The following is a 19,613-nucleotide window of genomic DNA, read 5'->3' as shown; positions in this document are numbered from 1 at the left end:
GTATCATATCATATAGTAATAAGTATACGCATTTAGTGCTTAATTCAAGTTATTGTTGATGTTATTTGTGTAGGCAACAGTTTTATATCGGCTTCATATGTATCTCAGCCATGTATTCCAGGTTTTCGTTACGGAGTATTATAATCTTTTATTTACCAATAGTTGAATTTGGTTATTTTGTTTTAAAGATATGTTCATACTTAGGTTCAGTTCAAGCTGCAACATATTTTTGTCTTCATAAATGACGTTGGATGTTACCGTTTTAACAATGCAGCTGCACGCGCAAAAGTCAGTTTTCGTTCATGAAGTACAATTTCCAATTCATTTGCTCAGTATTTATAACTTCCAGCTTATTTATCATATATATGTATAGATACTGCACACACTCTATAAGTGTTATTTATCATATTAATTTTCATACCATGAACAAGATCTGACCTGAAGGTAAGTAATCACCCAAAATATTGTGGCTAATTCACTAGGCAATGCATCCAGAACCTACAACAAACGGTTGCCATTAGGTAAGATATCACAATAATATGAATATGATTTTATGAAAGAATCTGGCCAAAACTACAGTTGAACTTATATTAACATCACAATCATAAGAAGAAAACTAAAGTTAAGGTTAGTTATATAACTCAACCAAAATTCATGAAACTTCTATAATTTTAGTATACCAAGGTTTCTTCATTTATTGTTATTAGAGTGTATTAAGATGTATGTATTGATGGCAACATGGGTGGGTTGACAGTTGTTTAAGTTGCAAAATTTGTCACTAATCTCTGACAATGTTTTTCCATCGAGGCCTTAATGTTTCCGTATCTTTGAACAAGGTGCCAGAGATGTTGCCTTTTCTGGTATCAATGAGATTAATGGTAAGTAGTTACTGTCTTCTTATGTTTCTTTATTCAATCACCTTCAACATCAATTTATTACATATATTCTCTTTAATATTTATTGCAGCGACAAAATGACAGCTTCTTCATGTACACATTATTATATTTTCTTTGTGTTGCATTCTTTGTGTTACAGATTCTTCATGTGAATATAAAAGGACTTGCTGGCAGCATAGCAACACATTAGGGCTCCTGGTTTGCCCATGGGTTGGGGTTGTGCACCCATGAGTCGTATTTTGTACGATGAGGTTAGGAGATATAACCCGAAGAACTCGTATTGGTTCAATAGAGATCGCTTTGTTTTATCCGCTAGACATGGATGTATGCTTCAGTATGCTCTGTTACACCTTGCTGGTTATGATTCATTCCAAGTGAGTCAATATCTCCTTTTCGATGATTCTTATGTATTTTAATTATATTACCTGACTGATTTTTTTTCTTCTTGTTTTCTAATCTTAGCATCTGATTAAGTTTAAATTTTGGTTTTATTCCAAAAAGGTTTCAGATTTTCTTCATGTATTATTGCCGCTCAAAATAATCAATAATAGATTATTGAAGTTGTCAATCAAAGGGGTCTGTAATTTTATCTTTAATATAATTTCTTCATAATTGGTTTTTTTGTTGTGGTTATAATGACGTCATCGTCACTTTCACCTGCTTTATGATATAGATCAGGAGGTCATATGCAATCTTTTGCAGTTAGTTACTTATCGTACTGTTAAGAAATCTTGGCTTCTACACTTGGAGAGAGGCCAAGACCCGTATACGAGTGTCACTAATTACAGATGATGTTGCTGGTATACGAGTGTCACTTAATAAAGGAAGGATCTTTTGAAGGTGATGGGATTGCTGAATATAAGGTCATTATCTACTTTCATTTTTCATTAACAAGTATTTTCCAGTTCTTCTCATGGTTTATGTTAGACTTTCTAATTGCCAAAAGGGTTTTTCTATGATTTGGGTGGCAATTCTAACCCATTAACTTATGAATGGGTCAATATAGTTCTCTGATTTTTCTTTAACAAATAAAATTAAAAAGATATTATTGCAACGAACGTGACAATTGAACTAAAAGTTGCTCAAAGTGTTATTGAAATTGATAAATCTTTCTACATTTTTTTGAAAAAATATTGCATGATTATTGACCTAGGGTTAACTACTTATGTAATCATATTTAACAATCTGATAAAGCTTTTCATTTAATACACATAATTTAACAATAAATAGATGAGTCGGGAGTTTTGTGTCTTGCCAAGGGTTTTGAAATCATTTAGGCATAGTTCAGTTGCAATTGACCACACCTATTTATTCTCATTATGTGCTTATGTCCATGATGTATGCTGCTTTGAAGACAAGGGAATAACCTGATAGTGTAACGAGGGACATGTGTCACCAAGATTTTTGAAAAAAGTAAGGCATAATTCAATCACCGTTAACAACACCTACTGTACAGTTGGTTAGTTCCTTATTCGCTCCTAATAAGATCAATAATTATTAAGGATTCGCAAGGTGACCTGGCGCCTGGCGGGGTGGTTCGAATAGTGGCTCAAAACAAGTTATACTTAATCTGTACGAACCCTTTGCGTTATACACTGCAATTTGGAATTTTGATATATCTACCTTTTCATTGACGTTGGATCAGGTGGAATCCATCATTGACCTTGAGAGGGATAAAATGAAGAACACCTGAGAATCTACCTACTATCTGGTTTGATGTAAGTTCTACTGGCCCGATTTGTCATTTGCTTCATTAATACTCAGTTTGGAAATCTCAATGGTATATGTTACATTACTTCTGACTATTTATTAGCACAACTTATATATTATATACTTATATATTTTTAATGGATTTGGTGCTGTTTGAATTTTTAAGTTAAACTGGGCATAATTTGTTACATAAATCGAATGTGAATGTTTCTTAGCAAGGAAATCACAAAGAAAATGCTCATAGACTACATAGAATAAGCTTGGTGACATATACCCAAGGAAATAAACTTAATGACAAGATTGAAGATTTTTATTTTCATTGATGTATATCTGACTATTGAAAATCATGGTGCAAGTTTTGCTCTTTCGTATTAATGCATCTCTTATATTTTTTCATCTTTTTTTTTTAGAGAAGTCATGGTGCAAGAGTTTAATAATGCTTACCAAATCATAATTTATTTTCTCTTTTTTTCTAAGCCTATCTCATCCTTGATGTTTTTGTTGATTTATATCATCTCCTTTGTTTATTATCGAAACCCTAATTCAGTTGTTAATCTCTAAACCCACAAATTCGGGATGACGCTGATTTTTTGATTTTACATATTAGGTTTTTTCTGTCAACGCCGACTTTGAATCCGTAGATGGAATATATATTGTTGTTGCTGTTTCTTGTTGTTCTGTACTGCAGGTCACCAACAATGGACCTTTAATGATGATATTTTGACATGTTGCAGCCAGTCAACTTTATATTAATGTGGTTATCAATCTTGTTGGTAGTTTGTTAAGGTATAATTGCGAGGTGATCCCAGCTTCTAAAAACAGTCCCAAGAGGTACAAGTTCAATGGTGCAAAGGATCCTGATTTTTACTCTCTATTTTTGACTGTTATGTTGACTCCAAATAGTCAACGGGTTATTTTCTTGAAGTGTAATATTGGTGATGAGCTTATTATATTCTGAAGTTGCCTTCATATCCAAACTGGAGTTCGGGTCATTTTTAATGCGGGTGTTACCATTGGGTCAAAGTCTACATGCTGCTATTCTTTTTGTTTGACTTCAATAAGTCAAAGGTTTAATCTTATGCTACTAGATGGTGTGGGTATGAAAGTAAAGACCTGTTTGTTGATTATCATGGATGAGATTGGGAGTACACTTGCTAAATATTATATGGTCATTTTGTAGTTATCGTCATTTTGTACTCTCTTTATCATACCGTCCTTTAATTGATGTAACATATACGTTTTCAGTTTGTTTGATTAAGAGTCGCCGTGCAACGCACAGGCTCTTAAAGGCTAGTTATGTTTAAACAACAAACTCATATACGGCTACAAGTCTTTCTATATGAATAATGTTTTCACTTGTACTTAATGACTAGAAAGTGAGAGGGCATATCGGATCGCTAGGCAAAATGGCAAATTACCTTTTAGTAACTTTTATTATGTAAGCAATGTGATTGTTAAATTGCATGCAATTTTGAATAATACAAATTTTGTGTTGTGTTGTTAAATATGGGCGGGAAGCATATTTATGAAATGGGCGCATAAAGCATCTAAATTTTCAAAACTGGCCCTAAGGCCACTTGTTATGGTTCAAGTCGTTCACATTCATTTTTCCTGCCACATCAGCGCCACATCAGTACAACATTTTAACATTTCTTTCACTAAACACGCACTATCATACACTCCATATCAAACTTTAACCAATTTAAAATAATTATCTAAATACCATAAATAAATACAAATAACATTATATTAAATAAAATAAAAACATTACATTATTAAAAATTAAAAACATTACATAATTAAAAAATAAGAGACAATACATAAATAAATAAAAATTATAAATAACGATAATTGTTGCGAACAATATAATCATCCGAGAGTGTCCAAATGTGTTCGATCAAATTGTTGCGAATGACATGATGCGCTATTTTATCTGGCATCTCTCGATCCACCCGATCTTGGAGCGCAACTCTCTCCGTTCAAGTACGTCGCGGCATGTTTTCTCGTTCGTGAAGATAATCCTCTTTGTGTAGTATATGTTTGTATTTATAGAGTAAAAAAGTGTTAAAGAAAATAAAATCAAATAGCCGTTGGAAAAAAAAGAAAAATAAATAAAACTCGAGTGGGCCCCACCAGTGATCCGTTAGAGCCGTTGCAGGACCCACTGGCGGACCCTTTCACGACTTGCTGGTGGTGGTGGTTACCGCCTGGCGGCTGGTGGCGGCTGGTGGTTGGCGATACATAGCATATGGCCTAAGTACAAAAGTACATAGAGATTTAAAAATTCTTCAAAATATAAGAACTTTAAAGAGGAAATCATGAAAATGTGAATGAATACTAATGTAAGACTTAGACTATTCCTAACCTTGCCTGTGACGTCACATGCAAATGTGCACTTTTTGGCCTAAAAAGTGTAAGGTGACTATGACTGGGCAATGTCAAGATGTAACCCCCAATAGCCCAAAATGTCAAGTGAAGTATGTCAAATCTAAGTAGGGTCCACAGGTTTATTTATTTTATTTATTTTATCATATTATATTTAAACATAAAATTAATAAAACTAATTTATTTTATTCATAAAAAAAAGTACAACGTTTATTAAAAAAACACACCGAAATTAAAAAAAATAGAAAAATAAAAAAAAACATAAAAATAAAAAGACAAATAATTAAATAAAACTAGTCTCCGTCAGTTTGTTCTTCGTCGGTGTCTTGATTTTGTGGTTGCGGTGGGTTGTCGAGCAAAGGCTTAAAATTATCTAGGTATATTCACTTTAGCCTTGTGATGAAATCAATGGAACTTGGTGATAGTTGTTCGGGTTTGATGAACTACCGCCCGTATAACTACCGTACCAATCGTTGGGAGTATTGGGTGTTTGATTTGGGTTTGACATTTTTTTTGGGGAAAAAAATTGAAAGAATGATGAAGATTGAAGAAGGCTGGAGAAGATGAAATATGATGAAGATGAATAAAATTATGGAAGATATAGATATTAAATAGGATATATAAATAAAATTTTCGAAATTAATAAAAAGGAAAAGTGAAATTCAAACGGATATATATCCGTTGAATTCGGGAGCCAACCATACGCTGACACGCGTCCCTGACGAATCCCTTCCCACCCGTCAAATTGCCAACTGACCCTCCCACGCGTCAGAATCTAACACCGCGTTAAAGGAGTCAGAGGCGTCAGATTTGACCAGCTCGTATGACGCGACACCACGTTAATGTAACGACCCTGGATTTTTCGACTTATATTATTAATATTTATTATTAATGCTTGCGTTTTAATAAATGTATTCTTATGCATTTTACTTGTTACCGTATTTGACTTTCCATGTCCCGACTTGTCTTTGTGACACACACTTTTCACGAATAATATTTCGAATATTATTTACGTTCATAATTAATTATTATTAATTATTTTTAATTAACTAATGCAAGTAGTTAATTACTTGGGGCTTTTATTAATTTGTTGCTTACTTATACTTGGGCTTATACTATTGGACTTGGAAGCCCACCCTACACCACTTAATGGACTACTAGTAAGCCCACTATTATGCTAATGATTCTTTAAGATTAAGCATGGATTAATTAGTTAAATGAGGAGACAAAAATGTTTCAAGCATGCATGACCATCTTCCCATGTATTTAACTTTATACCTCATACTAGCATTCACCACCTTCCAACACTTGAAAGTTGAACTTGACCTTCCCCTTTTGACTCCAAAACCGACGGTTTGACAAGGGAGGGAGTGAGTTCCATTTTTCATTTTTTTGCTACTTATTTACTAGTTTGAACTTCATTTTTCACACACCTCATTCTTACACTACTTTCACTCTAACTTTTCTTTCTAAATTTGTAAGTAACAACTTTATTTTTTCTTTCTTTTTCTTCCTTTGAAACCGAAATCTAAGCATCATCATTCTTCTTGTTTGTTGTTTGTTGTTTGTTGTTAAAGATCAAGCTTCTTAGCTTGTATCTTCATGTAATCTTGCTTCTTCCATCCTTTATTTGATGAAGAACCAAGAACAAGGATCTAAGCTTGTTAGCTTATGGTTCTACACTTGAAAAATTATAAAGGTCTAAAGTTCATAAGCTTTAAGATCTTACTTGTGTCCATGTTTTGTAAACTTAAGGTTTATTTTCTTAAGATCCAAGCTTTGGCTTGAATCTTCTGAAGTATGAAATAAACATGAATTTGTTACTTGTAGCTTTAATTTATTTCTTCCTTTTGTATGTATTTTAAATTTGAGATGTTGTTACTTTGGTCAAGTATTACTAGTTAAACTTGATCTCATTTTTCTTGAAACTAAAGTTAAACTTTGTAAGTTCAAGAACATGGAAGTTAAACTTTCTAGTTATAACTTCATACACTTATGTTGGATCTAAGTTTCTATAGCTTATGGTCTTTCAATTTTGTCTAAAACAAAAGCTTATAAGCTTATATACATTCTACAAGACTAAAATCTAAGTTTCATAACTTATGATTTTATTAAAGTAAAGATCCAAGTTCTATAACTTAGGGTTTAACTTAAGAACACTAGATCTAGACTTTTTAGTCTAGGATCTTCAAGATCTAACTAAGATCTAAGTTCTACAACTTAAGATCTTGTTTATTTTTGTTTACATTCAAGTTTATAGCTTAATATTATTATTAGAACTCATGTATGTGTCGGATCTAAGATCTTGATGTAACTTTGGTTCATCAACCTACTTGCAACCCTTAAATGAGTTGTGCTACATATCTTAGACATACACTAGTGTCATGATGGTCAAAACTTGGTTAAGATGATGCAAACACATCAACGAGTTGTACACTTGAAGCTATAAGCATCAAGGATGAGAACCGTGATGAGCATCAAGCACCAAGAACCCACCGGAACACTTTGCTTACTGTTTTTGGGATCTGATCAGTAACCTGGGCTACTGGAAAAGTTAATTTCCAGAATTTTCGGTTTGAGTAGATGACTTTTCGTTTAGGACTCGTCTTAATCCGATTTACGGTTTAGGATTTATAGCCTTCCGAAAGTCACTACACCTTTGTAACGTTATGCTGAAATTTCTGACCTACTCGCACTTAAATCGTCGCCACGATCAAACAAAGATGAGTTTGGTTCTGAAAATTGGTCAGTGGTTGGAGGACTCACATACGGAGTCATATCCACTGACTACGCATCTTTTCGATTTGTATAGAGGTCGTAGCAGCTGAACGAAGTCAGCCTTTGTTTCGATCTCTATTCTTGATTGAAAACTTACTTTACTTTTTACTTATGTTGTTGATGATGATGATACTTAAGACCTAATTACATACTTTTAAACCTTTGGGAACGATTTACTGACTTAGTAACTTTTGACTTAGGTTGAGGACCTTTCGGACCAACTACTTGCTTACTTATATCGTACCGACTTTACTACTTTTCACTGTGAGTTATAGCATCCCTTTTTTACTTTAACTATTTTGGGAACTGAGAATACATGCACTTTTTACGTTTTACATACTAGGCACGAGTACTTAAACTTTGTATATGTGTGGGTGATATAACGGCATAAACTTTTTCCTTAGCTCGGTAACGTTTAGTCATTGGTCTTTGAACCGGTGAACGCGAATCTTAGATATGGATCCATAGGGTTTGACATCCCCACTCGGGCTAGTAGCGCTAGCATTTAACGGGTGTTTAATACTTTGTAAACTTACGCACTCGCCAAGTGTACTTTTAGGGGGTGATATTACGTTAAGTTAGTTACCAAGTGCCCACGGTTGAACATATACTTTTCATACTGTTTTGAAATACTGAAATCTCGTGGCCTACCTTACATTACTGTTATACTTAAACTATAGCTCACCAACATTCATGTTGATGTTTTTAAGCATGTTTTCTCAGGTGCTTAGAGGTTTGATGCTTCCACTGTAGTTGTCTTGCTGTGTAGACTCCCGCTGCTTTTGTTAGAGATGTCTCTGCATGAAACGTTTACCTTGCATTAACAAACTATGTTACTTTTGAACAATGATTTGTAATGACCTTCGGGTCTCGTACTTATGTTAATTGCTTCTATTCATAGAAGCATACTTTCGTTTGTAAAACTTATGACGTTGGTTATGATGACACCCTTTCTTATGAATGCAAACTTATTTTAAAACAGCATATAGTGTTTGACCTTGTAATGATCCTATTGTTGATGATCTGTACACGTTAATTTTGTACGGGGCATCACATTTGGTATCAGAGCGTTGGTTGTAGGGAATTAGGTTGCATTAGTGAGTCTAGACCGGACCGTGTAGGATTTACTAATAGGACTAATCTACAACTTGCTAGTTTACTTGTTTCTGCGAAACTTGCTGCATGCTGCTGCTTACTTTTACTGCTATATGCCGTATACTGCTACTTGTTTTCACTACTGCATGATACTATCGGCTTTCGATTGCATGATACTTGTCATTATTGCCATGCTATTTACTGCTATAGATGATCTAGACTGTCGTAGTTACTTTGCCTAATACGTGCTTGCTATATGACTTACTGACATGGAAAAAGTTATTTTTCCTTGTTCAGATGTCGGATATCCAGCCCATCATCATTGACTTGGACAGCGACTCAGATTCACCTGCCGCCTCGCCTGCTACTGCTGCCGACTCACAGATCCCGTCATCGCTACCCTCCAGTGGCTCTGGCGATTCATCCTCTGGGGACAGTAGCCACTCACCTTGAAAGGACCCGTTCATATACATTATAAACGATTCACAATAGTTGATTACATCGCGAGGTATTTGACCTAGATACATTTTACAAACATTGCATTCGTTTTTAAAAGACAAACTTTATTCACATCTAAAGTTGACGGCATGCATACCATTTCATAATACATCCAACTATAATTGACTTAATAATAATCTTGATGAACGCAATGACTCGAATGCAACGTCTTTCGAAATATGACATGAATGACTCCAAGTAATATCATTAAAATGAGCTAATGCACAACGGAAGATTTCTTTCAAACCTGAGAATAAACATGCTTTCAAGTGTCAACTAAAAGGTTGGTGAGTTCATTAGTTTATCATAATCATTCATTTCCATTATTTTAATAAACCACAAGATTTTTATTAAACATAATTCCAATAGCAGAATCCTCTCGTCAGCATAAAGGTAAAATTATTTCCAATAATATAATAGACTACAAGATTTTCATTTTTCATAAACATAATCCTCAAGCAGAATCCTCTCGTCTGCATTAAGGTAAAATCATTCATATGGTGAATACCTGGTAACCAACATTAACAAGATGCATATAGAATATCCCCAAAACAGAATCCTCTCGTCTGTATAACAGAATCCTCTCGTCTGTATAAAAATCGAAGTACTAAAGCATCCGTACCTCGGATGGGGTTTGTTAGGCCCATAGATCTATCTTTAGGATTCGCGTCAATTAGGGGTACTGTTCCCTAATTCTTAGGTTACCAAGCTAAAGGGGTGATATTCGATTTCGATAATCCAACCATAGAATGTAGTTTTGAGTACTTGTGTCTATTTCGTAAAACATTTATAAAAGCGCATGTATTCTCAGTCCCAAAAATATATATATTGCAAAAGCATTTAAAAAGGGAGCAAATGAAACTCACAATACTGTATTTTGTAGTAAAAATACATATGACGTCATGGAACAAGTGCAATGTTGGCCTTGGATTCACGAACCTATATTAATTATATATATTTATATGTTTGATCAATATCTGTCTAACAATTTAGGTCAAATCGTAGTGTGTCATAATCCTAATGCTCGAGACTAAATATGCAAAAGTCAACAAAAGTCATATTGACCAAAATGTCTTTCAAAATTTATACATGATTATTATATAGTTTAAATATAGTCGTTTTATTTATTTAAATATTTTTTAATAGATTTTATTAAAGTAAATAATATAGTTCTTTTATTAATAAATAAAATTTTATATTAAAATTTATATAATAAAAATATACTTTTATATATCTTAAGTAATAAAATTTATAAAGTTCATTTAATATCATAAAAATAATGTAATAGGTATTATTATTGTAATTATATTATACGTAGTAAAATATCTTTGTATCACATATTTATTTGATAAAATAATATTGATAATAATAATAATAAGTAAAAGTTGTATTATTTTATAATAATAATTATTATTCTACTAATAAAAATAAAAATAACAATAATTATATTTTCTAAAAATGATAAAATGATAATTTTTATTAACAATAGTACTAAAATGATAATAATAATGATGTTTCATATTAACAACGATATTTTTATTAAAACTAATAATTTTAGTAAAAATGATAGTTTTAATATTAATAATACTTTTAATAATAATAATAGTAAAATAATGAAAACGATATTATTCCTTTAAATCAATATCTTACAATATCTTAATTTCATCATGATACTCATACTCATTATTTCCTAATCGCTTCGTTTAATAGCTTTTAGTCGTTTTTATATCACGTTCATATTAATAATAATAATAATAATAATAATAATAATAATAATAATAATAATAATAATAATCATAATAATTAGATGTTACTAATATTAGTTTTAATTATAATAATACTAATAATAATATTAATGATAATACTAATAACTATTTGAATGATAATAATAATAATAATAATAATAATAATAATAATAATAATACTAATTATAACCTTAACGATAATAACGATAGTAATAATAATAAAAATAACAATAATATCTTTTATTAATAACGACAATGATGATAATAATAATAATAATAATAATAATAATAATAATAATAATAATAATAATAATAATAATAATAATAATGATAATAATAAGATTATAACGATGATAATAACGACGATAATAATAATCATTTTTAATAATAATACAAAAATTCAATTGACTATAACTTTTAAACCGTTCAACGAAACCATTCGATATCTAAATGAAAAGTTCTCAATTTTTTCGCTAGCTTTCCAACGACATGCATATCATATATGTAACGACCCTGGATTTTCCAACGTTTATTCATTAATAATTATTATTATTAATACTTGTGATTAAACAAATGTATGTTATTACATTTTCATGTTGCCATGATTGCCCGAACTTGACTTTAATTGCCCGAAACGTCTTTGTGACACCCGGAACTTACACGAATAATATTTTCAAGTATTATTTACATTCATGATTAATTTTATTAATCATTTTAATTAACTATGGTGATTAGTTAGTTACTTGGGCTTTAATTGGATTTAATTGTTAATTAATGGAACTTGGGCTTGTTTAAAGTAAATGGACTCATGATATTGGGCTTCCAAGCCCACCCTACCTTTTAAATAGACTTAGTTAGCCCACTCTTTCATGTGTAAGTACCAAATTAAATGTGAACTAGTAGTTAGAATACTTGGAATCTTGTTAACTCTTAATCCCCATGCACATACATCTAATATCCAACTTTTGTAAGGCTTTACATGTAATGAGCTAGTGGTTAAACTCCTCCCCCTTGACCTACTCCTAACCGTCGGCTCCCCTTAGACAAAAGGGATTCAAATCTTTTTTTTTACTTACTACTTGCTCACTTGTTTACTCTCATTCAAACACACACAAAATCCTCTCAACTTTTCCTCTCTTTTTCTCTCTAGATTGTAAGCATTATGAACTTCTTTTCTTCCTTTTCTTTTCTTACAAAACCGAAACATGAACACCCTAGATCATCATCATCATTTGTTATTTGTTACTTGTTCTTGATTATTGTTTAACTACTTGTCTTTGTTAATTGTTGTTACTTACTTACATGTTACAAGAATAAACTTTCTAGTTTGATTCTTCTTTTATCTTGTATCTTCAAGAACACACAAGAACTTAACTTACTAGTTATGTTCTACATACACTTTCTTAAAAGATTGCAAGTTCATGTGTTACAAATCATACTTGAAAGTCATGTTAGTAAACTTTAAAGTTTACTTTCTTAAAGACTAAACTTTGGTTTGAATCTTTAAAGTATGAACAAACCATGAACTAATTACTTGTTTACTTAGTTTATTTCTTCATATTATACACTTTAATTTCTTGTTTGTTGGTTGTGATTGGTCAAATGTTACTAGTTAACTTTGATCTCATAAATCTTGAACTAAAAGTAACTTTAAAAGTTCAAGGACATGTAAATGAAACTTTTTAATTATAACTTTGTACACTTATGTTAGATCTAGACTTTTGAGTCTTGGATCTTCAAGATCAAACTAAGAACTATGTTCTACAACTTAAGATCTTGATTTCATAAGTTCACTTTCAAGTTTGTAACTTATTATTAGTCTTAAAGTTCATGTATGTGTTAGATCTAAGACTTTGATGTAACTTTGGTTCATCAAACTTCATACAACTCTTAAATGAGTTGTGCTTCATGTCTTAGACTTATACTTGGGTTATGATGGTCAAATCTTGGTCAAGATGATGCAAACACATCAACGAGTTGTACACTTGAAGCTATACGCATAAAGGATGAGAACCGTGATAAGCATCAAGCATCAAACTCACCGGAACCCATTATTTTACTGCTTTCTGTCTTCTACCTACTGTTGTGCTGTTTCTGTAACAGAACAGTAAATCTGGGCTACTGTAACCTTGATTTTCAGATAGATCTTTTCGAGTAGATAACTTTTAATATAGGACTCGTCTTAATCCGAGTTACGGTTTAGGATTTATGGCCCTCCGATCGTCACTATGTCCTTTTAACGTTGTGCAAAAATTTCTGACCTACTCGCACTTAGACCGTCGCCACGGTCAAACGAAGACGATTTTGCTTCTGTAAATTTTACCACACTTAAAGGACTCATATATGGAGCCATGGCCACTAGTCTCACCTTGTTTCAGTAAGGGTAGAGGCCGTGGTGACTGACTGAAGTCAGCCTTTGTTTTAAACTACTTTCATAAACGAAACTTACTTTACGCTTTATGTTTGATGATGAATGATGATGACCCTTAAGACCTTATTTACATACTTTTAAACCTATTAAGACGATTTACTGACTTAGTACTATTTGACTTAGGTTGAGGACCTTCGGACCGATTACTTGCACACCTTTTTCGAACCGACTTTACGACTACATTATCATTGTGAGTTATAGCATTCCCTTTTTACTTTAACTTATTTTGGGAACTGAGAATACATGCGGATTTTATGTTTTACATACTAGGAACGAGTACTTAAACTTATATATTTGTGGGTTATACAACGGCATAAACATTCCCTTTAGCTCGGTAACGTTTAATCATTGGTTTTTGAACCGTGAACGCGAATCTTAGATATGGATCCATAGGGTTTGACATCCCCACTCGGGCTAGTAGCGCTAGCATTTAACGAGTGTTTAATACTTTGTAGACATACGCACTTGCCAAGTGTACTTTTAGGGGGTATAAACGTTAAGTTAGTTACCAAGTGCCCACGGTTAACATATACTTTATCATACTATTTTGAAACGCTCTTTGTAGCACTGAAATCTCGTGGCCTACCTTGCACACTGTTATACTTAAACTATAGCTCACCAACCTTTGTGTTGACGTTTTTAAGCATGTTTTTCTCAGGTGCTTGAGGTTAGCTTCCGCTGTGTACTAGTCGTGCTGTAGACACCCGCTGCTTAGAGTTGTCATCGCATGAACTACTTTATCTTGCATTCATACTTTACTACTTTTGAACTATGACTTATAACGACCATTGTGGTCACATACACTTATTATTTGCTTCTACTTAGTGAAGCATGCTTTTGGATTGTAAAACAATTGGCGTTAGTTATGACGTCACCTTTTATTAATGAATGCAAACTCTTTTTAAAAATGCATATAGTACTTAACCTTGTAATGATCCGGTTGTTGATGATTCGTACACGATGGTTTTGTACGGAGCATCACATTTGGTATCAGAGCGTTGGTTGTAGGGAATTAGGTTGCATTAGTGAGTCTAAGACCGACCCGAGTAGGATTCACTAATAGGACTAATCTACAAATTGCTAGTTTACGTGTTTTCGCTGAACTTACTGCATGCTGCTGCTTACTATTACTGCTATATGCCGTATGCTACTACATGATTTCACTACTGCATGCTATTACTTGCTTTCGATTGCATGCTACCTTCGTACGATTTGCTGTTATTGCCATGCTACTTATTGTTACACGTGATTTAAACTGTTGGCCTAATACGTGCTTGCTTTATGACTTACTGACATGGAAAATTTATTTTTCCTTGTTAAGATGTCGGATGTACCACCTGCTATCGTTTTGGGCAGTTTAGACTCTTCAGCCACCCCACCTGCTGCTGCTGCTGCTGCCGACACACCGATCCCGATACGCACGAGTGACCCCGGCGCTTCATCTTCCGGGACTAGCAGCCAGCCGCCTGCACCAGTGGCTACTATCGATGGACACGTGGACCCTGCGTAGATTCCAGCTCCGTCTGCTCCCGGATCCTCGGAGTCACAGCCCCGCATCGGTGGTGTTGTGATCCCCGCGGAGTTCGGGGAAGGGCCATTCCGTAACCATATGCGCATGCCGTGCCGACGCGCTCCAGATGGACGTTTAGTGCCGATTCCGCCATTCAGATACAGACAGATGATGGCCGCTCATGGACGACCAGTTCAGCCACCCGTGTCACCACCACATGATTCTGATGATCCTTCATCCGATGACTCCTCTACAGATGACTCCAGTGACTCCGACGAAGAGAACCTTGATGACGTACCTATACAGTCACCCTCCACCCCGCCGAAGAAGCGGTACCGTCCTGATGGCACCGTCATTCCTGGGGTGAATGGAGGTCGTGCTTTCACTGACGCTTTTGGTCGGCGTCGGAGGGTTACTGCCCGTAAGCGGCTTGTGCCGTACCCTGCCGACCCACTCATACGTAAGGCACCCCGTTACGTACTGACTATTTCTGGAGCCGGAACGTCTGCACCTCGTTTCATGAGGTCTGCACCACCCGCACCACCGGCACCACCTGCACCACCTGCATCACCGGCACCACCTGCACTGCCGGCACCGCCTGCCCCACCATCTCCCACAGTCGAGGAATTGACAAGGGAGGTGGAGATCCTCCGAGCTCGGGTAGCTGAGCTTGAGGAACAGATGTCTCAGGTTATGGACATCCTTCACCCACCTTCACCGTAGGACTTTTGTATTTAGATTTCGTTATGTAATCTAGTTGTAGTTTATTGTATTACTCATGTATTGTACGAACTTATTCAGATGTATGAAACTTATTATTATTAATGAATGGAACTTTGCGTTATTTAATTCTTGCACGATGTTCTATTTACATTACTGTACGATGATTCTATGGTATTTGTACCTAGATGCGTTATTTAATAGCATGTGATGTTTTGATTCCATGTTGGTTACTATATACTGTATTATTACTACTTGCATACTGGATTTTGACTTGAGTCAAAATTTTTGTTTAGAACATCATGGCTAACGGTCGATCCACACCTACTGCTGCTCAAATTGAAGAGATGATCCAAGAACGTGTAGCCGCAGCCCTAGCAGAAAGAAACCTCCAAGCTCCACCGCCACCACCACCGGTTATCCCACCCATTCGAAATGGGTGTACTTACAAGGAATTCCAGAGCTGCAAACCGCATAACTTCAGTGGAACCGAGGGACCGGTTGGTCTCACCAGATGGTTAGAGAAACTTGAATCAGTATTCCGAGTTAGCAACAGTTCGGAGGACAATAAGACCAAGTTTGCTTCGTGCACACTATCTGACGGCGCACTAACGTGGTGGAACACGTTAGCTCATGCGAAAGGTATCGATGAGGCGTATGCTACGCCATGGGAGGAATTCAAAGCGGCAATGATTGATGAGTATTGTTCGAGAACCGAAATACAAAAGATGGAGATGGAATTCATGCAGTTAAAGGCCGTTGGGAATGACCTTGATGGTTACAACAGGAGATTTTTGGAACTAGCCCTGATGTGTCCGACAATGGTCACCCCGGAATTCAAATGAATGGAAAGGTACTTCTGGGGACTCCCTAAGTCCATCAAGGGAAACGTCACCTCGTCCAAACCACCGAATGTTCCCGAAGCAATGCGCATGGCGCATACCCTCATGAATCAGATTCTTATTGATGAGCCGGATAAGGCTAAGTTTGAGGCTGGTAGTAGCAAAAAGCGAAAATGGGATAATAACAACAACAACAACAACAACAACAAAAACAACAACAACAACAACAACAACAACAGGGGGAGAACCTATGACCAGACCCCCGCCAAGAGGCACAACAACGGTGGAAACCCTAACCCCAACAACAACACCAACTCCAACCCGAACTACAAAGGAACCTTACCACAATGCAAACGGTGCTACAAGCACCATACTGGATATTGTAATATGGTTTGCTAAAAGTGTTAACGGGCTGGGCATATCGGGAAAGACTGCAAGGTCACCACTTTGAATGGGAAGCCGAACCCCACAGGGCTGAGGAAGTGTTACGAATGCAGGCAGATGGGCCATTTCAGAAATGCGTGTCCAAACAAGCGAAAAGAAGGTGGACCACCTCGTGGTAGAGCTTTTAATATTAATGCAAGGGACGCCCGAGAAAACCCCGACTTGGTGACAGGTATATTCAAAATCAACAATCTTTTAGCTTCTGTCTTGTTTGATACTGGTGCGGATAGAAGTTATGTATGTAGACATTTTTGTGATAAGATTAATTGGTCATTAGTCCCGTTAAAAGAAAGTATGCTTGTCGAGGTCGCCAACGGTAAACTTGAAAAAGTTGACCACATTAGTCGAGGAGCTATTATCAATGTAGCTGGTTCAGATTTCGAAATTGATTTGATACCAATCAAACTGGGAAGTTTTGACGTGATCGTCGGTATGGATTGGTTGAGCAAGATAAAGGCCGATATTATCTGTAGAGATAAAGCACTTCGCATACCACAAGGAGATGGCGAACCACTAGTTATCTACGGAGAGAGATGTACCTCGAAGTTGAACCTCATTAGTTGCGTGAAAGCGCAAAAGATTATGAAGAAGGGACGTTTTGCTGTCCTAGCACATGTGAAAGCGGTAGAAACTGAGGTGAAGAGCGTGAACGACGTTCGAATTGTGAACGAATTTTTCGATGTCTTCCCAGAGGAATTGCCTGGATTGCCGCCGTAGAGAGCAGTAGAGTTTCAGATTGATTTAGTGCCAGGAGCTGCACCTGTAGCTCGCGCACCTTATAGACTCGCACCTTCCGAGATGCAAGAATTACAGAGTCAACTACAAGAGCTGTTAGATCGAGGGTTTATCCAACCAAGTTCCTCACCTTGGGGCGCACCTGTGTTGTTTGTGAAGAAGAAGGATGGATCCTTCCGTATGTGTATCGACTACCGTGAACTCAACAAATTGACAATCAAGAATCGGTATCCTCTTCCATGAATTGACGATCTTTTTGATCAACTACAAGGATCGAGCGTTTACTCAAAGATCGATTTGCGATCCGGATATCACCAGCTAAGGGTGAAGGAAAGTGACGTGATGAAAACTGCGTTCAGAACTCGTTATGGTCATTATGAGTTTCTTGTGATGCCATTCGGGTTGACAAATGCACCTGCCGTGTTCATGGACCTTATGAATCGTGTCTGCAAGCCGTACTTGGATAAGTTTGTTCTCGTCTTCATAGATGATATCCTCATCTACTCTAATAGCGAAGAAGAACATGAGCAACACCTCCGATTAGTGCTTGAACTCTTAAGACAAGAGCAACTTTACGCCAAATTCTCCAAGTGCGAATTTTGGTTGAAGGATGTTCAATTTCTGGGTCATGTTGTGAGCGACCAGGGTATCAAAGTTGATCCCGCCAAGATTGAAGCCATCAGCAAGTGGGAGACCCCCACTACTCCGACTCACATTTGCCAATTCCTAGGTCTCGCCGGTTATTACCGAAGATTCATCGAAGGATTTTCTCTGATTGCGCGTCCTTTGACCGCGCTGACTCACAAGGGCAAGAAGTTCATTTGGGAACCCGCACATGAATCAGCATTTCAAACTTTGAAGAAGAAGTTAACCTCCGCACCTATCCTATCGCTTCTCGAAGGCAGTGACAACTTCGTTGTTTATTGTGATGCATCGAAAAGTGGTTTTGGTTGTGTACTGATGCAACGATCAAAGGTTATTGTCTATGCCTCCCGCCAACTGAAGATTTATGAGCGGAACTACACTACTCACGATCTTGAACTTGGAGCCGTTATCTTTGCGCTTAAATTTTGGAGACACTATTTGTATGGAACTAAGAGCACTATCTTCACCGATCACAAGAGTCTCCAGCACATCTTCGATCAGAAACAACTGAATATGAGACAGCGTCGATGGATCGAGATGCTCAAAACTACGATTGTGAACTCCGTTATCACCCTGGCAAGGCCAATGTTGTAGCTGACGCTTTAAGCCGAAAGGAGAGGACGGCACCTCTTCGTGTTAGGGCTCTGAACATCACCATCCAATCAAACCTCAACAGCCAGATCAGAGTAGCCCAAGATGAGGCTCTCAAGGAGGAGAATATATCTCATGAACATTTGAACATACTTGTCTCTCAATTCGAGGTTAGGGAGTCTGGACTCCGATGTTATGCCGGAAGAATTTGGGTACCTTATTACGGAGATCTAAGGAACCTTATACTTGATGAAGCCCACAAGTCGAGATATTCGATTCATCCTGGAGCGGGAAAAATGTACCACGACCTTAAAGAACAGTATTGGTGGCCGAATCTTAAGAAGGATGTTGCAACTTATGTTGGGAAGTGTTTGACTTGTTCGAAAGTTAAGGCCGAGCATCAGAGACCTTCTGGGTTACTTCAACAGCCAGAGATCCAACAATGGAAGTGGGAAATGATAACAATGGATTTCATCACCAAGCTACCAAAGACGGTGGGCGGATACGATACTATTTGGGTTATTGTTGACCGCCTTACCAAATCTGCACACTTTCTAGCAATGAAAGAAATGGATACAATGGAGAGAC

At 36.0% G+C, this 19,613-nt stretch overlaps 1 long non-coding RNA gene across 10 annotated transcripts; it reads left to right on the top strand.

Annotated features, from left to right (window-relative positions):
• The first annotated feature begins 602 nt into the window (after positions 1 to 602).
• Positions 603 to 3,789, top strand: LOC139902504 (uncharacterized). 10 transcript variants are annotated; one of them, XR_011777661.1, is made up of 7 exons: positions 603 to 627; positions 837 to 878; positions 1,036 to 1,270; positions 1,398 to 1,472; positions 1,570 to 1,759; positions 2,251 to 2,355; positions 2,542 to 3,789. It is a non-coding gene; the product is annotated as an uncharacterized lncRNA (long non-coding RNA). The 10 variants fall into 10 exon arrangements; XR_011777659.1 differs by having other exon boundaries at positions 808 to 878; XR_011777666.1 differs by lacking the exon at positions 603 to 627 and having other exon boundaries at positions 644 to 878; positions 2,542 to 2,614; positions 3,214 to 3,789.
• Positions 3,790 to 19,613: the final 15,824 nt, after the last annotated feature.

The sequence above is a fragment of the Rutidosis leptorrhynchoides genome, chromosome 3 (genome assembly GCF_046630445.1).
Source record: "Rutidosis leptorrhynchoides isolate AG116_Rl617_1_P2 chromosome 3, CSIRO_AGI_Rlap_v1, whole genome shotgun sequence".
NCBI lineage: Eukaryota > Viridiplantae > Streptophyta > Magnoliopsida > Asterales > Asteraceae > Rutidosis > Rutidosis leptorrhynchoides.
The sequence above is the reverse complement of the archived record's forward strand: the minus strand, read 5'-3'. Positions and strand labels throughout refer to the sequence as shown.